Source organism: Trichosurus vulpecula, chromosome 3 (genome assembly GCF_011100635.1).
Source record: "Trichosurus vulpecula isolate mTriVul1 chromosome 3, mTriVul1.pri, whole genome shotgun sequence".
In the NCBI taxonomy this organism is placed as follows: domain Eukaryota; kingdom Metazoa; phylum Chordata; class Mammalia; order Diprotodontia; family Phalangeridae; genus Trichosurus; species Trichosurus vulpecula.
In genome coordinates, this window is record NC_050575.1 from 347,172,148 (window position 1) to 347,186,933 (window position 14,786).

A 14,786-nucleotide genomic window follows, 5' to 3' on the forward strand; every position below is an offset into this window, starting at 1 on the left:
TATAGAAATCTTATTCTTCCTTTAAGACCTATCTCAAGGGCAACCTCCTCAATGCAACCTATTTCCCCCAATTAGAAGAAGAAGCTTCCTTCTCAAATCTCTTATGGCATTCATTGACCTTTCCTATATACCTAACTATATTCTAATTGGTATATTAGGTATTTGTGAATACCCAGGGTGGGTAGGTGGCACAGTGGATAAAATCCTGGTCCTAGAGTCAGGAGGACCTGAGTTCAAATCTAGCTTCAGGCACTTACTAGCCGTGTGACCTGGGCAAGTAACTTAACCCTATTTGCCTCTGTTACTCATCTGTAAAATGAGCTGGAGAAAGAAATGGCAAACTACTCCTTTGCCAAGAAAAGCCCAAATGGGATCACAGAGAGTTGGACACAACTGAAACAACTCAAGAGTAAGAGCAAAAACTCATCCCATGCCCACTAGAATGTAAGCTTCTTGAAAGGATATATTTTTATATTCTTAGGATATAAAGTAAAGGATATGCTGTTTTATATCCTTATACACAATATCTTGCACATGATGAGGACCTAAGAAATTTTTGTTGAATCAAATTTAGCTGTAGAATATGGCTGGGATAGTGATATTCTAGAATTCATTTCATAGCAAGCTTAATTAAAAAAAACTGAATATATTTTACCTAGAAAAAGGTGTGATAAGATAATCATCTTTAACAGTAGACTGGACAATAAGCCCAATTCTTATGAGCATGTACAGAGTACTACTGATACAATTCCCCATATGGAAGACTGCGGAACCTTCTTCCAGGAGAGTCATGACGACATATAGTGATTTGGAGAGACATTGGAGCACGAGCAGATATCCTATAACTGATTTTAGTTGGCTAACCATGTGTCATATAGCAGCCTGTTTGATGGGTTGCATTTGTGGAACTAGAACTGGAGGTGCCTTCAAAAAAAGCATTAGTTAGCCTTGACTTCACTCTTGGTTGGACTATTCTTTTATTTTGACTTATTTTCTTTGGCTGACTTATTCCTGCTAGACAGTGTCTAGTAAGAGACAATGTAAGAGGGGCAGCTAAGTGGCATAGTAAATAGAGTACCTGCCCTGGAGTCAGGAGGACCTGAGTTCAAATCCAGCCTCAGATACCTACTAGCTGTGTGACCCTGGGCAAGTCACTTAACACTGATTACCTCAAAATAAAAAAAAGAGACAATGTAAGGAGAGATGCCTCATGCCCTATGCCCATCCAAGTACAAGATGTGGCTCCCTGTATATGGTCCTTGGTTCTTTGCATGCCTATGCATTTTTCCTTTCCAATTAGATGAAGGAAGTTGGTGCTTTATGAGCTCAGTAGAACAATCCATCGAGGAGACTGTTAATTCAGAAATCTGGAATCTGAGAGTCAAGTCCATGCTGAGTTTTGCAGCCAGCCCATCATCAATACCTTAAGGAGAGAGGACTGATCTTTAAGTTCAGCCAAGCAGCACCTGAGACAAGACTCATTTGGTAGCATGTTGCATTTGGACTTAAACTTGGCAGGCCCAATGCTATGTAAGAACTGTGTTAAGAGTGAGCCCACTCTCCCCAAAGGTGGTATAATGCATGGTGTTTGGGGTAAATGTTTGTACCTTTGTTTTTTCCTTATCAAAAAAGCAAACATCCTTTTTGTAGAAGCTAATTGATGGCTTTAAAGTATTTGAAGAAGCAAGTCAAGACGGTGGAGTTAATGGAAGCAGTGCTCTCCTACACAAACTCCTCTGAACAGGTCTGAAAAATGCGCCAGACTGAATCCTCATAGGGACATCCAAAAAAAGCCACAGTGAATTCTTTGTACAGCCCAGCTTGGCATAGGCAGACAGAGGTCTGCTGATACCGGGGGCAGGATGGGGCAAGGAGAACACAGTACAAACATCCAGCCCAAGAGGACATCTCAGACTGCTGCTGGGGTACCCCCAGACCCATATTAAGGCACTGCGACAGGGACAGGTTTCAGGGGCAGCTTTGTAGCCCACTACTCAGTCCTGGGTTTTTCCAAGGCAGAGTGGAAAGGGGCACATGTACACGGCAATGGGCAATGGTATTCCTGGGCAGAGAAGCCTTGAGTCAAGTAGCAAGAAAGGAGGAGGCTCAGAAATCAATAGAAGCAGTGGTATGGCTCAGACCTCACACATAAAGCAGAGTCTCACTTCTAGCATTTAACCTAGCTTACAGGCCAAGAAAAGCCTACAGTTCTGCCTCTCTGAGCCAAGAGCTTTCCAGTTAGAGGCCAGCAGCAGTTTACTCTTGCTCATTCTCAAACCCTGGGACTTGCAAAGCCTAGACCCAGAGGGTGACAATCAGACTTTACCTGGACTAGACCATTATGGGAGCACTGAACACTTGCTGCAGTGTTCCAGCCTATCCCCGAGATTCTAGAATAACATAACACTCAATAACCCAAAAGAGCAGCATTGGTACCAGCTCAGACCTTACCTCTAGATGTGCTCCACAGTCTGGATCTAACATGAAGTCTGAAGTCAGGAAATAAGCTGAAAGAACAGGCAAACAATAACAATAACAAAGAACACTGACATAACAAGGGCAGGGATTCTCAAGACACAAATACTGAAGAAAGGAATGACTCCAAAACATCTATAAGCAATTCCTTAGGGAAAAAACAGCTTGGGCACAAACTCAACCAGAATTCCTGAAAGAGCTGAAGCAAGAATTAATAAAAAGAGTTTTAAATTGCTTTTATTAATGGAATGAAAATGCTTGGTGGGGGTGGAATGGAAAAGAAATGAGAGCCATGGAAGAAGGAAATGGACTTGACTCACAAGGTACAAAACCTTTCCCATGCTTGGGAAAGGAGAGGCCAATGACTCCATGAGGCAATAAGAATATTAAAACAAAATCAAAAGGCTGAAAAAATTAGAAGGCATCTCATAGCACAGACATCTGACCTGAAAAACAGAGCCAGGGGGAAAAAATTGAGAATCATTGGCCTATCTGAAGGCCATGGCCAAAAAAAAAAAAAAAAAAGAGCCAAGATAATACATTTTGAGAAAACTTAAAAGAAAATTTCTCAAGCTCTCTTAGAACTAAAGGGCAGAGTGGAAACAAAAAGAATCAGACATGTCTTGGAAGAAAACCCAAAAGGAAAACTTCCAGGAACATTGTAGCCAAAATCCAGAGCTTCCAGAACAAAGAAAAAGTGCTGCAAGGAGCCAGAAACATAGAATTCAAGTACTGAGGAGCCACAGTCAGGATCACACATGATTTAGCAGCTTCTACTATAAAGGAAAGGAGAACTTGGAATATGATATTCTAGTAGGCAAAGGATGTGAGCCTTTATGAATAACTTATCCAGAAAAATTGAATATAATGCCACAAGAGAAAAAGTGGATTTCTAAAGAACTAGAGGACTTTCAAGCATTCCTAATGAAAACACCAGAGCTGTGGGGAAACTTAAGTTCAAACACAAAAGTGAAGAGAAATATAAGAAGGTGAGACATGAATGAACAATGCTAAAGGACTAAACATGAATAAACTGCTTACATTCAAATGTAATCATTTGATACATGTATCCTCTCTTAACCCTATCATCATCAGGATTCATTAGAGGGAGTCCAGTTAGAGGAAAGCCTGGGAGTGGTTATGTTATAACTTGATGATCTTAAGAAAAGAATGGAAGGGGGCTGGTGGGGGAAGAAAACCTTTGTTGGGGGGGGAGGGGGAGGGAAAGGAAGATAAGGGAAAATTATCTCACATAATCAGGGTACACAGGTAGACATCCACGCCAAAAAAAGGATGAAGGGGTGGGAGGGGCAGGTGACATTTGAACCTCATCCATATGAACTGGTCAAAAGAAGGAATATGTGTTTATATATAGTTGGATAGAGAAATACATTTCACTTAACAGAGAAATAGTAGGGGAAAGTAAAAGGAGGGAAAGGGTATTAGAGGGATAGATTAAGAGAGGTATTAATCTTAAGCAAAACAAATTCCAAGGATGGGCAAAAAGCTCTATAGACAATTTTGAGGTGGCAAAAATAGAAATTTGAGGTGTTGTCTATAAATCAGTGAATAGATGAACAAGTTATGGTATATAAATGTGATGAAGTAACTATTATGCTAAATTCTTATCAGCCTAATGACCAACCAGGTTCTTACAGGACTTATGAAACATGCTATTCACCTCCTGATAAACAGGTGCAGCATTTGGAATGCAGAATGAGACAAATATTCTTTAGGATATGGTCCATGCGGAAATGTGTTTTGATTGACCTTGTGTGTTTGTAACAGGCTTTGTTTTTCTTGCTTTCTCAATTGGGGTGGGGCCTTGGGGTGGGAGGGTGAAAAGGCACATTTTTGCTGATTCAATCAAAACATATAAAAAAGGAAAGCTTGGGAACGCTGAATGAATAACCGTAATTCCTGAGGACTCGTGATGAAACATGCTGCCCACCTTTTTTTTCTTAATTCCCTCCGAGGTATCCCATGGTTGTTGTGGTTCAGTTGTTGTAGTCATGTCAGACTCCTCATGATCCCATCTGTTGTTCTCTCAGCAGAGACACTAGAGCAGCCCACCATTTCCTTCTCCATCCCATTCCATAGATGAGGAAATGGAGGTAAACAGGGTCAAGTCACTTGCTTAGGGTCACACAGCGAGTAAGTGACTGAGGCTGGATCTGAAACCAGGTCTTCCTGACTCCAGGCACAGTGCTCTATCCACTGTATTATCTAGCTGCCCCCACCTCTTGACAGAGAGGTGATGAGACATGTTTTTTTTTTTAAGACATGGCCAATGGGGGGTGGGGCAGAGCCAAGATGGCACCAGTAAACAGAGACTCACTTAAGCCCTCCCCCAAATCCCTCTAAACAACTGTAAAAAATAGCTCTGAACAAATTCTAGAGCTACAGAACCCACAAAATAGCACAGGGAAGCAGGTCTCCAGCCCAGGATGGCCTGGATGGTCACTAGGAAGGGTCTATCACACCATGTTGGGAGTGGAGCACGGCCCAGCATGGACCGCACCAGGCCAAACCAGGGTGGAGAAGATGGCCAGGAATCACTGAGCTGTAGCAGTTACCTAACTTCTGAACCCACAAACACCAAAGACAACTTAGCAGATCAGTGGGAAAACTACTGGATCGGGGTGAGAGAAGTGCTGGGTCTGGCCCCAGCCCTAGTGGCAGCAGAGTTGGTGCAGCATGGTGGCTGCAGCAGTAGGAAGCTCCTGTGGCTGCTTCCAGAGATCCAGCTGTGGTTGCTTCTGGCCCCAGGCCCACTTGATGGGAGGAATCAAGCAGCGGATCAGCGTGGGAGTGCAGGGAGCACTTTGCTGGAGCTGAGGCAGAGGGTTCTCTTTCTTGCTTTGCCCTGCTTGGATCTGGGTCTTGGTCCTGGTTGGAGGTTCTTGGGGAAGGAGGAGTGCTGGTGTGGCAGAGCTTGTGGTATAGAAGTAGCTCTGAAAACAGCAATACAATGCCCCTGAAGCTTGGGACAAAGCACCATTCATTCTGAAGGCAGTCATAGCCTGACAAAAACCTTAAGGGTCAAGTAGTTGGCCGGAAACATGAGCAAGCTGCAAAAGACTCAGACTATTGAATCTTTTTTTGGTGACAAAGAAGATCAAAACATACAGCCAGAAGAAGTCAATAAAGTCAAAGAGTCTACATCAAAAGTGTCCAAGAAAAACATGAACTGGTCTCAGGTCATGGAAGAACTCAAAAAGGATTTGGAAAGGCAAGTAAGAGAAGTAAAGGAAAAATTGGGAAGAGAAATGAGAGTGATGCGAGAAAACCATGAAAAACAATGACTTGCTAAAGGAGACCCCCCAAAATACTGAAGAAAACAACACCTTAAAAAATAGACTAAGCCAAATGGCAAAAAAGCTCCAAAAAGCCAATGAGGAGAAGAATGCCTTGAAAGGCAGAATTAGCCAAATGGAAAAGGAGGTCCAAAAGACCACTGAAGAAAATACTACCTTAAAAATTAGAATGGAGCGAGTGGAAGCTAGTGATTCTATGAGAAATCAAGAAATTATAAAACAGAACTAAAAGAATGAAAAAATGGAAGACAATGTGAAATATCTCATTGGAAAAACCACTGACCTGGAGAATAGATCCAGGCGAGATAACTTAAAAATTACCGGACTACCTGAAAGCCATGATCAAAAAAAGAACCTAGACATCATCTTTCAAAAAATTATCAAGGAAAACTGCCCTGATATCCTAGAACCAGAAGGCAAAATAGAAATTGAAAGAATCCACCAATTGCCTGTTGAAAAAGATCCCAACAAGAAAATTTCTAGGAATATCGTCACCAAATTCCAGAGCTCCCAGGTCAAGGAGAAAATATTGCAAGCAGCCAGAAAGAAACAATTCGAGTATTGTGGAAACACAATTAGGACAAAACAAGATCTAGCAGCTTCTACATTAAGGGATTGAAGGGCTTGGAATACAATATTCCTGAGGTCAAAGAAGCTAGGATTAAAACCAAGAATCACCTACCCAGCAGAACTGAGTATTATACTCCAGGACAAAATATGGATTTTCAATAAAATAGAGGACTTTCAAGCATTCTTGAAAAAGACCAGAGCTGAAGAGAAAATTTGACTTCAAATACAAGAATCAAGAGAAGCATGAAAAGGTAAACAAGAAACTGAATTAATAAGGGACTTACTAAAGTTGAACTGTTTTGGTTACATTCCTACATGGAAAGATGATATTTGTAACTCATGAAACCTTTCTAAGTATTAGGGTACTTGAAGGGAATACATACACACACACACACACACACACACACACACACACACACACACATACACACAGGCAAAGGGCAGAGGGTAAGTTGAATATGAAGGGATGATATCTAAAAATAAATAAATAAATACAATTAAGGGGTGAGAGAGAAATATAGTGGGAGAAGCAGAAAGGGAGAGATAGAATGGGGTAAATTATCTCACGTAAAAGTGGCAAGAAAAAGCACTTCTATTTGAAGGAAAGAGGGTGCAGGTGTAAAGGAATGAATGAATCTTGCTCTCATCAGACTTGACTTAAGGAGGGAATGTCATACACAGTCAAATGGGTATCTTACCCTACAGGAAAGTAGGGGGAAAGGGATAAGAGAGAGGGCATGATAGAAGGGAGGGCAGAGCAGGGGAGGAGGTAATCAAAAGCAAACACTTTCGAAAAGGGCCAGGGTCAAGGGGATAAAATTGAATAAAGAGGGACAGGATAGGATGGTGTAACAACAATTCAGCTAGCAACTGTTGTGGGGGTGAAAGACCAACACAAGCCCAACAACAAGAATGCTGCCAGCACAGGTTCTTTTGATCTGCTTTACTAAAGAAAGTAATGTTAGGGGGTTAACAATCTTATTTCAATCCAAAATACAACTATCATTCACTTAGTTCAGGTGAAAATGCTAGCACCCTGAACTTCAGAGCACATACAAATAAATTACAAACATACATTATAAACAGACCAAATACAATTCATAGTTACTGAGAAACCATCAACAACTGGATTGACAAGCCAGGAGGCTCTTACAGTGGCTGCCCATAGTCTCACGCCAACACTCCTCCAGGAGTGAGAGCCTCAAGAAAGAACATCAACCTCTGGGTTTATATACCTTGTTGAGGGTCAAAGGCAAGTCACACATGTGATTCACCCAGGTGACCTAAAAGCATCACAAAAATGTGACTTAAACCCACGTGGTCTAAAAGCCTCTGATGTCACAAACATGTCACTCAAACCCATGTAAACTAGGCTTTCCCTTGAGGCAAGGAGGACATCAAGGACTCCTAGTTTAATAAAGGAAACAAAGGTCAAACTCTTCAAGGGCACTTGATTGAATAAGTGCTAAAAGCCCTCCTTAATTACCAATACAGATAGAGGGAAATATAGTTAGTCTTTAGCAACATGACTGTTATGGAAGTGTTTTGCATAATGATACAAGTGTGGCCTATGTTGAATTGCTTGCCTTCTCAAGGAGGGTGGTTGGGGAGAGAAGAAGGGAGAAAATTTGGAACTCAAAGTTCTAAAAACAAATACTCAAAAAAAGTTTTTTACATGCAACTTGGAAATAAGATATACAAGCAATGGGGCACAGAAATCTATCTTGTCCTGTAAGAAAGTAAGGGGAAAGGGGATAAGGGGGAGGGAGTGGGGTGACAGAATGGAGGGCAGCCTGGGGAAAGGAGCAATCAGAATATATACCATCTTGGGGTAGGGGGAGGGTAAAAATGAGGAGAAAATTTGTAACTCATAATCTTGTCGAAATCAATGTTGAAAACTAAAAAATATTAAATAAATAAATAAAGAGAAAAAAAAGACATGGCCAATGAGAAATTTTGTTTTACTTGAAAACATATGTTTGTAACAGTGGTTTTGTTTTTCTTGTTTTCTCAACTGGGGTGGGGAAAGGGAAGTGGGAGATTGAGAAGGCTGATATTCGTTTGAAAAACAATAAAATTTAGTTTAAAAAAAAGTTAACTGGTTAAATGGAATTGGTAGCTAAAACAGGAAGGAACACACTTGGTAGGGGCTCAAACTAATGGCACTGAAGGACAGAAACCCCTAGAACTTTGAGAGGGAGATGTAGTCAACCTTCCTTTTTTTTTCCTTCCTGGTATAGGTCCTTTATTTTTTTCCTCCCTTTTCTCCCCCTCCACTTAATAGTATTTTATTTTTTCTAATTACATGTAAAGATAGTTTTCAACATTCATTTTTCATAAGAATTTGAGTTCCAAATTTTTCTCCCTCTCTCTTCCTTCCACCTCAAGACAGCAAGCAATCTGGTATAGGTTATACATCTACAATCATATTAAACATATTTCCACATTAGTCATGTTGTGAAAGAAGAATCAGAACAAAAGGGAAAAACCATGAGAAAGGAAAAAAAAACACACACAAAAAAGTGAAAATAGTATGCTTCAATCTTCATTCAGACTCCATAGTTCTTTCTCTGAATGTAGGTAGCATTTTCCATCAGAGTTGTCTTAGATCATTGTATCACTGAGAAGAGCTAAGTGTATCCTAGCTGATCATTGCACAATGTGGCTGTTACTGTGTACAATGTTCCCCTGGTTCTGCTCACTTCATTCAGCAACAATTCATATAAGCATTTCCAGGTTTTTCTGCAGTCTTCCTGCTCATCATTTCTTATAGCACAATAGTATTCCATTACGTTCATGTATCCCAACTTGTTCAGCCATTCCCATTTATCCCCTCAGTTTCCAATTCTTTGCCACCACAAAAAGAGTTGCTATAAATATTTTTTGTACACATAGATCCTTTCCCCTGTTTTATGATCTCTTTGGGATACAGACCTAATAGTGGTATTGCTGAATCAATATAATGCCCAGATCGCCAGAACAATCAGTGGAGAATTTAAATAACACAATCTCCAGATGACCTTCTTCTAGGCATCATATACAGACTTTATTTATTTTTTTGCAATATTTGTATTGAAGCCAGGATGAGGGGTAGGCAAAGAAAGCAGCTACTGAGGGCACAACACACAAAAGGACTGCAGATAGGAACTCTTTTTACTGAGCAATAATAGTCTATCACATTCATGGACCAAATTAGTTCAGCCATTCCCCAATTGCTATGAGGCAATTTACGGCACTCCCTTACATTGTAGTTTTCCCCCTGCCTTTTAATTTCCCCTTCAGGATCAGGCAGTTTGTTTTGCTTGTGACTCTTCCCTCCTTAATAGTATCCTCCTTCTTATGGCTTTCCCTTTTTCTATTCTAATTTGTTTCCTTGCAGTGTTTGTTGTAGGTTTACACCAAACTCATTCTCTCTCTCTCTCTCTCTCTCTCTCTCTCTCTCTCTCTCTCTCTCTCTGTCTCTTTCTCTCTCTCTGTCTGTCTCTCTGTCACTCTCAGTCTCTCTGTTTCTCTTTCTCTCTGTCTCTGTCTGTCTGTCTGTCTCCTCCCACATGTTTATATACAAGCCCTCTTTGTTCATTTCAGATATGGGTGCTATCCCATGCCCATGACCTCTATCCCTTCCTCCATGCTTATATGTTCTTCTTCTCATACCCTTTTTACAAAAAAAAGTCATATTTACCCCCTTCATAAAACAATCCAAGCAAATAATTTATGTTGTAGATAAAATACAAATATAAGACAAAAATAACGTTTTGAAAATTTCAAATCGGTCATTCTCTGTAACCATTTTCAATTTACTTCTATTTTTTTAAAAGTTGCACTTCTAAAACTAACATTACTTTTCACATACCAAAACAAATGAATAAAACAGACATTACGGAAATATTAACTTTTACACAAAAATTGTTTAATGTTGTTAACACACTTATCATTCAAATACAACAAGCCATTCTATGACATAACTCATCCGTGTTATGAACTTGCATGGACATACGACAGTATCAGGTTGTAACCACTACCAGATTCAATATATGTGCCACATGGCATGCTCTCTCTCTCTCTGTCTCTGTCTCTCTCCATATATATATATATATATATACACATACACACACACGCATATATACATACGCACATATATATTTACATATTGTTATTGATTACTCTGTGGCCTATTATATACTTATTGAAGTAAGAAGTGAGAAGACTAATAAATAGCAGCTAACCATTTATATAAAGAATAAAATGCTCATCAGGAGCAAGACAATGTAAAGACTGGAGCACAAAAGACTGGAAAAGGATAATTTTTACTGATGAAGCTCACTTTTTCATTTGAAGTTATTCTAAAACCATTGTTAGAGTTAGTCCAGATGAACCTGTAAGCTCTGTGTGTATTTTCATCAGACTATAAAGTGCCCATCTTAAAAAATGTTTAGGGGATTTGTACTTCTAGTGGTCTTAGAGATCTTGTGTCCATTGAGGGAACACATTGACCTACTGAGAAGCAAAGTTGTCCCAGAATTGCAAAATTTCCTTAGTGGAGATGGAATACTGCAGCATGGTTTTGCATTTGGCCACACATCAAGAAATTTTAAGAAACTGATGCAAGAGATGGAGATCAACATGCTTCTGTAGTCTGAGCATTAACCTGATTTATACCTCATTGAAAACTGTATGTTATGTTCAAGGCTAGACTTGGGAAAATGGACTGTTCATCAAAATTACATTGAATATACAATACGATAAAAGTATGATTTCATGATGAAAAATTAAAGAATTTGTCAAAATCTCATGTATTCAGTGCCAAATTCTGTAAAAACGAATGTTTTCAGCCAAAGGATGTTATATTACATACTAAGTGGTGGGTTTTTTTAAGCTGTAAAAAGTTATGAGATTCAGTGTGTCAACAAACTTACTTATTTTACTTGGTTTTAGGTGCAAGTGACTTGCCTTCAGGGTCATACAACCTATTTCTGACATGGTTGTCTGCAGAGCAGACAAGACTAGAAACAAAATATCAAACATATACTTAGGTATCAGTACAAGATACAATAGAATTGCGGTTTCTATTGTCAGGTTCAAAATGTAATTGCCTCTCAGTTCATAGAAAAGATCACAAGAGGTTCTGAAAGCTTAGTGGTAAGGTGGGGCTTGCGGAAAGAGGATCTGAATCCAATTTGCCCAGGCCCAGGAAAATGCTCAATTAGAAGCCTGGAAAACTCTGTAGAGATTCAAAAGCTTGTACATGTATTGACTTCTATTCTACTCCCTTTCCATCATCCTCTCTCAGCCCTCTCCCCCAAACATTCAACTCTAACCCTAATGGCCCTTCCTTTCCACTGTGTCCTCAGAAGTTCCTGTTCCTTAGTGAACAAAACCCCTTTATCTTGGACTCTTTCTTTCACACTCCTATCTACTAGTCTTCATTAAGACCCCCTAAGGATTCTTGCTTCAGTTTTGGCTATTCTGTATTAATTGAATGGGACAGGGCGGGTGACTGGATCAGATTTGTGCTTTAGGAAGATCATTTTGACAGCTGAGTGGAGGATGGACTGGAACCAGGAAAGAGTTTAAGTAGAGAGGAGACCAAGCAGTAGGCTATTGTAATAATCCAGGTGTAAAATGATTAGGGCTTGTGTCAGGGTGGTGACAACATTAGAGGAGACAAAGGAGCCTATACAAGAGATGTTGTGAGGTAGAATCAGCAGTATTTGGCAACAAACTGTGAGCCTTGGGTGACTGGGAGGATGGTGGTAGGCACAATAATAATAGGGAAGATAGGAAGAGGGAGACTTGGTGTGTGTGTGTGTGTGCGTGTGTGTGTGATAATAGTTTGGACATATTGGAGTTTAAGATGTCAATGGGACATGTATTTTCACATGTCCAATAGGAAGCTGGAGGTGTGACACTAGAGGTCAGCAGAAGGTTAGGGCTGGAAAAATAGATTTGAGAATCATTGGAAAGATCATAGTTGAATCTCTGGAAGCTGATGAGATCACCAAATGAAAAAGTATGGAGGAAAAAAAGAAGAGAGCCTAGGACAGAGCCTCGGGGGACACCTACAATTAAGTAGGCTTTTGAGTACTTCTTGCTGTTCTTGGGGCCATGGTCCAAACCCATCCATCTAGCAGGGATGCCAGAGGCCAGTGTGGGTTGGCCAGTATCGGCATTCTTCTCAACCTTGTCTGCTATGATGAAGTCAACAGGTAGAGTGATCTTGATTCCATCCTTCCCAGCCTTGGCCATGAGGTCTTTGACAACCTTGGTCCCTCTTCATGAAAAAGAGGAGTTCCAATCTTCATATTGTATAGCGCCTTGACCGTCTCATTGACTTGATCAACATGTTGTTAATTGATTGGATTTTGTTGGCAACTTTAGCTCTGCCCAAAATGGCCAGCAAGGGCAGCTTTGGGCTCTCTAGGGCCTTGGCAAAATAAGTCAGCTCCTTTTTCATGAGGAAACCACATGCCTTCTGGGGCAGATTCACTCTCGTGATGGAACTGTGGACATGGTGAGCAGTACCAAAAGCATCATTGACATAGGTGTCCCCCAGCTTGGAGAGGGATGCTTGGAAGACTTATATTTTGCTCAGCTCAGCTTTGATCATGTTCCCAGAAGCAACTTCTTCAATATGGCAGCAAAGATTCTTCAGCAAAATGATGGAATGGTTAGGTGAATTAGAACAGGCTCTCTCCACTTCTGGACCCACACAATTCTTCAGGAACAGAACATCTCTGTCCAGCAAGGATTTGAGCTATGCAGCCACGGGTTCCAAGGAGTATTTGTTGGGCATGGGGATACCATCAGGTCAGCCTAAGTGGCTCATCAGATCAACGGACTTGTCTCTATTATCCAAGCAGTAACTGATGCTAGGAAGAGCAGCCTTGATTCTCTGGTTGTTAGTTATCTCTTTGTTCTTCATGGGAACATTAAAATCTACCCTCATGATGACCCTTTTCCCCCTTAGGTCCACCTTGTCCAAGATCAGTTTTATAGAAAGAAACATGTTGGCAGTGAGGAGATGGTGGGGTGGCTGTAGCTATGGCTGCGGCTGTGACTGGAGCTCCAGCTGCCTAAGCTAGGGATTGCTCTACACACCTGGGTCAGTGCCTACTCGCAAATTTAGTTAAATGATAAGGATTGGAAGCCAGACTGAAGAAAATTAAGACAAAAGTGAGAGGAAAGGAAGTGGAGGCAATGATTATAGATTGCTTTCTCAAGAATTTAGTCACACAAGGGAGAAGAGATATAGGACAAAAGCTAGCAGGGATGAATGGACCAAGTGAAGGTTTTTTTTGAGGATGAGAGAAACATAGACATGTTTTTAGGGAGCAAGGAAGCAGCCAATAGACAGGGAGAAATTGAAGATAAGTGAGAGAGTGGGAATGATAGAAGGGGCAATCTGCTGGAGAAGATGTGATGAAATGGGAATGCTTGTATGTGTAGAGGGGTTTACCTTGGCAAAAAGGAGTTCCTCTTCTTGAGAGATAGTGGTAGAGGAGATAGTGGAAAAAGGCATGTGGATAATATGAGATGAGGAGGAGAAGAGAAGATAGAGCTCTCAGTGAATGGCCTCAATTTTTCCAGTAAAACATGAGGTAAAGTTCTCAGCTGAGAGGTGGGGGGCAAGGGAGCCATGGGAGGTTTGGGAAATTTGTTATGTTACTTTCAAAATCTATCCTGCTCATTCCTTTCCTTCTAACCTTCCTACTGTTTGCATAGAAGTATGTTAAAAAAGTTGAAATAAGCCTCTTTCTTAGCTTTTTTTCTTTTTTGATAATACAGTTTCTAAACTTCTTTTCCCACCCAGTTATCCTCTCATTAAAAAAAAGAAAAATCCAAACTCTTTTTTAAACAAATATACATAATCATGCAAAAACAAATCTAAACAATGCTATGACAAAAAGAAAAAAAATGTATATCTCATTCTGTACTTTGAGTCCATTACTTCTCTGTCAGGAAATAAGGAGCATGCTTTATTATCAATCCTCTGGAGTCAGAGCTCTCTATTTCATTAATCAAAATTTTCAAATCTTTAAAAATTTTTATTTACAACATTGCTATTCTATAAATTATTCTGGTTCTGCTCACTTTTACTCTGCATCAATTCATACAAGTCTTCCCAGGTTTCTCTGAAACTATTCCTTTCCTTATTTCTTACAGAATAATAATATTCCATTATGCATTCATAGAGCATAATTTGTTCAGCCATTCCCCAACTGATGAGCATCTCCTTGGTTTCTAGTTCTTTGCTGCTACAAAAGGAACTGCAATACTTTTAAAAACATATTATATGTATGTATATACACATACATATGTCTTTTCTCTCTTTCTATGGTCTCATTCATATATAGGTCTAATACCATTATTGTTGGGTCAAAGAATATACACATTTTAGTCATTTTTTGAATATAATTCAAAATT

General features: G+C 40.1%; 1 pseudogene; it reads right to left on the reverse strand.

Annotated features, from left to right (window-relative positions):
• Nucleotides 1-13,368, reverse strand: part of LOC118842582 — a 63,753-nt pseudogene extending 50,385 nt beyond the window's left edge.
• Between the last annotated feature and the right edge of the window lie 1,418 nt (nt 13,369-14,786).